Source organism: Pteropus vampyrus, unplaced genomic scaffold (genome assembly GCF_000151845.1).
Source record: "Pteropus vampyrus isolate Shadow unplaced genomic scaffold, Pvam_2.0 Scaffold69, whole genome shotgun sequence".
Lineage (NCBI taxonomy): Eukaryota > Metazoa > Chordata > Mammalia > Chiroptera > Pteropodidae > Pteropus > Pteropus vampyrus.
Window position 1 is genome coordinate 2,524,965 of NW_011888850.1, and position 6,277 is coordinate 2,531,241.

Consider the following 6,277-nt stretch of genomic DNA (forward strand, 5'->3'; position numbering starts at 1 on the left):
GTGGAGTCGCTCACAGCATTCTGCTGCGGCTTCGCCCCCCTCCCAAGGTTTACCTCCATCCTGTCCTTCTCCTACACCAGCGCCGGGAGAGCCTAAACAAAACGCAATTCTGGCTCGAGTCTCGCCTGAAATCCACCATGGATCCCTGTTATTCACAGAATGAAAGCGACTTCTTAATTTGAACAAATGCCTTCATAACCGAATCTGCCTGTCTCAGCCCCGTCCCACGTCCGCCCCGCCTCCAGTCATACGGAACTACTTGCAGTTTCCCGACTTAGCCTTTTTTTCGGTCTCTGTCCCTTTCCACCTGCCCTTCCCCCACATCAATTTCATCCTTTTTGTTAACTTTATATATCAGTCAGCGTTCAGTAAAGAGCAGAAACCATACTCATTATTTGAACGAGACAAATTTAACATAAAGGATTATTAACGGTAGAAGGTGGTTAGCTACTAAGAGAGGGCGATTCAAACTCCTTGGGAGATGGCGTGGCTGTTGTAGGTGCCCACAGCCTTCAGATGGAGAAGACGGTTGCCAGGGTGCAGGTAGGCACTGGTCTCGAGGACTGGTCGGCTCTCGTTGGAGGGTGTGAGTGGACCATACTGGCCTGTGGAAGTGGCTTGTCATTGCTGGAGGGTGTCGGATGGATGTGGCTGCTGGAGGAGAACGTAGTTCGAGGACACGGCTGGAGCTCTTCTATGTGGCTGCTGAACTCTCCTGCTGAATAATCATAGGGGACCAGGACCTGCAATGGAAGTGTCTTCCTCACATCATTGCCTTACCCCGGTCATTCTATTGCTCTCTACTCACGAAGCTTAAATTCTACCACCTGACAAAGGAGAAATGTCTGCTGGGTTCAACTTCAGTATCACAGAGCAGGGCCAAGAAGAGTGGATTTGGAGCTCAGAGCCAATAAACTGATAACTTGCACGCCTTAGAAATAATGATACAGTAGTCCCCCACCCCTTATCTATGGTTTCAGTTACCCACAGTCAACCATAGTCCAAAAATATTAAATGAGAAATTCCAGGGATAAATAATTCAGTAGTTTAAAGTTGCACACTGTTCTTAGTAGCACGATAACGTCTTGCGCTGTCTTGTTCTGTTCTGCCTGGGCCGTGAATCGTCCCCTTGTCTAAGTGTGTCCATGCTGTATACACTCCCCATGCGTTACATAGACACATGGTAGCCATCTCAGTTATCAATTGGTTATGAGAGAGAGAGAGAGAGAGATCATGACTCTCTCTCTCTCTCTCATGTTTACATGACTTTTAATTCAGTGCATTGTTATAATTGCTCTATTTTATTATTAGTATTGTTGTTAATCTGTTACTGTGTCTAATTTATAAATTAAACTTTATCATAGGCATGTATATATAGGGAATATATAGCGTTCAGTACTATGTGCATTTTCAGGTATTTTCTTGGGGTCTTGGAGTGTATGCCCCAAGGATGGAGTTTCATTTGGGGTTTCCAATGCCCACCTTTAGTCCTTTGTACTTAATAGGCACATAAATGTTCACCTAAGGAATAATTGTTTGGATGTTCTGCTCTTGAAGCCAGTGCCAGTGGGCTAAATAATTGTTCACACGGAACATTTTTTAGGATAGACCATATGTTAAACTACAAAACAAGTTTTAACAAATTTAAGAAGATTGAAATCATATCAGGTTTCTTTTCTGACCACAATGGTATGAAACTAGAAATCAAAAATAGAAGAAAAATTTGAAAATTTATAATTATGTTAGCTTCAAGCTAACATTATAGTCAATGATGAAAGGCGAAGGCTTTTGCTCAGGGAGCTGGATGTCCACTTTGGGCTTTATTCCCACCGGAGAAACTATAGGCCATGGTGGGGGGCCCTCTTGGGGTGGCACTGTGCAGCTGCTCCTCTTACCCTTCTAATGTGGTTCTTCTCAGTTTCTGAGGACCTGGGAGAGCTTCAACCTCACTCCCAGCTTCTGGATTTTCACAATGATGTCTTGTCTGTGGCCAGTTGCTAGTCAGTCTTCTTGTGAAGGGGACTGAAGTTGGAATCTTGATTATATCACTCTTTCTGTCTGTGTTTAATGTAAGTTAAAGGAGGTGAGAGATCTGCACACTGAAAACTATAAGACAATGATGGAAAAATTGAAGAAGACGCAAATAAATGGAAAGATGTCCTATGTTCATGATGGGCAGAATGAACATACTACCCAAAGTCATATGTAGAGTCAATTCAATTCTTATCAAAATTCCAATGACATCTTTTATAGAAATGGAAACAATCCTAAAATTTGCGTGGGAGCACAAAAGGCCGTGAATAGTCATAGGAATCCTAACAAAGAAGAAAAAAGCTGGAGGCATCATACAGCCTGATTTCAAACCAGATTACAAAGCTGTGGTATACAAAACAGTATGGTATTGGCATAAAAGCAGACACATAGACCAATAGAACAGAACTGAGAGCCCAGAAATAAACCCATGCATATATGGTCAGTTAATATGTGATAAAAGGGCCATAATATTCAGTGGGGAAAAGATAGTCTCTTTCAATAAATGGTGCTGGGAAAACTGGATATTCACAAGTAAAAGAATGAGACTGGACCCTTATCTTACAACACTCACAAAAGTTAACTTGAAATGGATTAAAGACTTAAGTAGAAGACCTGAAGCCGTAAAATTTCTAGAAGAAAACACAGGGAAGAAGCTCCTTAACAGTGGTCTTGGTAACAATTTTTTAGATATGACACCAAAAGCACAAGCAACAAAAGCAAAAATAAACAAATGGGACCATGACATACTAAAAATCTTCTGCAGAGCAAAGAAAACAAAATGGAAAGGCAACCTAGGAAATGGGAGATGATGTTTGCATACTACGTATCTGATACGAAGTTAAGATCGAATATACGTAAAGAACTCATGCAAAAAAACCCCCAATAATTCGATTTAAAAATTGGCCGGGGACCTGAATTGATATTTTTTTCCAAAAAAGATATACAAATGGCCAACAGGCATGAGAAGTGGTGCTCAGCATCACTAACCACCAGGGAGACTTGCGCATCGAAACCACTGCGTGGTGTCGCCGCACGTCTGTCAGGATGGCCATTTTCAGGAAAAAAAAAAAAAAAGAGATAATAAGTGTTGGAGAAGATATGGAAAAAAGGGAACCCTTGTTCATTGTTGGTGGGACCGTAAATTGACACAACCACTATGGAAAACAGTGTGGGGATTCCACAAAAAATTAAAAATAGAACTGTCGTGTGACCCAGCAATTCCACTTCCAAGTATATATATTCAAAGGGCATGAAATCACTGTCTTGAAATATCTGTACCCCATGTTTATTGCAACAGTATTTATAATAGCCAAGACATGGGAACACCCAAGGGTCCACTGACTGATAAGTGAACAAGAAGATATGATTGTGCACACATAATCTCTCTCTATATAAAGGACACGGCTGGAGCTCTTCTATGTGGCTGCTGAACTCTCCTGCTGAATAATCATAGGGGACCAGTACCTGCAATGGAAGTGTCTTCCTCACATCATTGCCTTACCCCGGTCATTCTATTGCTCTCTACTCACGAAGCTTAAATTCTACCACCTGACAAAGGAGAAATGTCTGCTGGGTTCAACTTCAGTATCACAGAGCAGGGCCAAGAAGAGTGGATTTGGAGCTCAGAGCCAATAAACTGATAACTTGCACGCCTTAGAAATAATGATACAGTAGTCCCCCACCCCTTATCTATGGTTTCAGTTACCCACAGTCAACCATAGTCCAAAAATATTAAATGAGAAATTCCAGGGATAAATAATTCAGTAGTTTAAAGTTGCACACTGTTCTTAGTAGCACGATAACGTCTTGCGCTGTCTTGTTCTGTTCTGCCTGGGCCGTGAATCGTCCCCTTGTCTAAGTGTGTCCATGCTGTATACACTCCCCATGCGTTACATAGACACATGGTAGCCATCTCAGTTATCAATTGGTTATGAGAGAGAGAGAGAGAGAGATCATGACTCTCTCTCTCTCTCTCATGTTTACATGACTTTTAATTCAGTGCATTGTTATAATTGCTCTATTTTATTATTAGTATTGTTGTTAATCTGTTACTGTGTCTAATTTATAAATTAAACTTTATCATAGGCATGTATATATAGGGAATATATAGCGTTCAGTACTATGTGCATTTTCAGGTATTTTCTTGGGGTCTTGGAGTGTATGCCCCAAGGATGGAGTTTCATTTGGGGTTTCCAATGCCCACCTTTAGTCCTTTGTACTTAATAGGCACATAAATGTTCACCTAAGGAATAATTGTTTGGATGTTCTGCTCTTGAAGCCAGTGCCAGTGGGCTAAATAATTGTTCACACGGAACATTTTTTAGGATAGACCATATGTTAAACTACAAAACAAGTTTTAACAAATTTAAGAAGATTGAAATCATATCAGGTTTCTTTTCTGACCACAATGGTATGAAACTAGAAATCAAAAATAGAAGAAAAATTTGAAAATTTATAATTATGTTAGCTTCAAGCTAACATTATAGTCAATGATGAAAGGCGAAGGCTTTTGCTCAGGGAGCTGGATGTCCACTTTGGGCTTTATTCCCACCGGAGAAACTATAGGCCATGGTGGGGGGCCCTCTTGGGGTGGCACTGTGCAGCTGCTCCTCTTACCCTTCTAATGTGGTTCTTCTCAGTTTCTGAGGACCTGGGAGAGCTTCAACCTCACTCCCAGCTTCTGGATTTTCACAATGATGTCTTGTCTGTGGCCAGTTGCTAGTCAGTCTTCTTGTGAAGGGGACTGAAGTTGGAATCTTGATTATATCACTCTTTCTGTCTGTGTTTAATGTAAGTTAAAGGAGGTGAGAGATCTGCACACTGAAAACTATAAGACAATGATGGAAAAATTGAAGAAGACGCAAATAAATGGAAAGATGTCCTATGTTCATGATGGGCAGAATGAACATACTACCCAAAGTCATATGTAGAGTCAATTCAATTCTTATCAAAATTCCAATGACATCTTTTATAGAAATGGAAACAATCCTAAAATTTGCGTGGGAGCACAAAAGGCCGTGAATAGTCATAGGAATCCTAACAAAGAAGAAAAAAGCTGGAGGCATCATACAGCCTGATTTCAAACCAGATTACAAAGCTGTGGTATACAAAACAGTATGGTATTGGCATAAAAGCAGACACATAGACCAATAGAACAGAACTGAGAGCCCAGAAATAAACCCATGCATATATGGTCAGTTAATATTTGATAAAAGGGCCATAATATTCAGTGGAGAAAAGATAGTCTCCTTCAATAAATGGTACTGGGAAAACTGGATATTCACAAGTAAAAGAATGAGACTGGACCCTTATCTTACAACACTCACAAAAGTTAACTTGAAATGGATTAAAGACTTAAGTAGAAGACCTGAAGCCGTAAAATTTCTAGAAGAAAACACAGGGAAGAAGCTCCTTAACAGTGGTCTTGGTAACAATTTTTTTAGATATGACACCAAAAGCACAAGCAACAAAAGCAAAAATAAACAAATGGGACCACGGCATACTAAAAATCTTCTGCAGAGCAAAGAAAACAAAATGGAAAGGCAACCTAGGAAATGGGAGATGATGTTTGCATACTGCGTATCTGATACGAAGTTAAGATTGAATATACGTAAAGAACTCATGCAAAAAAAACCCCAATAATTCGATTTAAAAATTGGCCGGGGACCTGAATTGATATTTTTTTTCCAAAAAAGATATACAAATGGCCAACAGGCATGAGAAGTGGTGCTCAGCATCACTAACCACCAGGGAGACTTGCGCATCGAAACCACTGCGTGGTGTCGCCGCACGTCTGTCAGGATGGCTATTTTCAGGAAAAAAAAAAAAAAAAAAGAGATAATAAGTGTTGGAGAAGATATGGAAAAAAGGGAACCCTTGTTCATTGTTGGTGGGACCGTAAATTGACACAACCACTATGGAAAACAGTGTGGGGATTCCACAAAAAATTAAAAATAGAACTGTCGTATGACCCAGCAATTCCACTTCCAAGTATATATATTCAAAGGGCATGAAATCACTGTCTTGAAATTTCTGTACCCCATGTTTATTGCAACAGTATTTATAATAGCCAAGACATGGAAACACCCAAGGGTCCACTGACTGATAAGTGAACAAGAAGATATGATTGTGCACACATAATCTCTCTCTATATAATGTCACATATATTATAGATAATATATACACACAATAGAATTAGTAAAAAGAATTCGAGCATTAACTCTTATGTGTATTTTAATCACAC

General features: G+C 40.0%; 1 long non-coding RNA gene across 1 annotated transcript in view; it reads left to right on the plus strand.

Annotated features, from left to right (window-relative positions):
• Nucleotides 1-6,277, plus strand: part of LOC111740865 — a 21,303-nt gene that overhangs the window by 11,716 nt on the left and 3,310 nt on the right. The gene's annotated exons all lie outside the window — the stretch shown is intronic.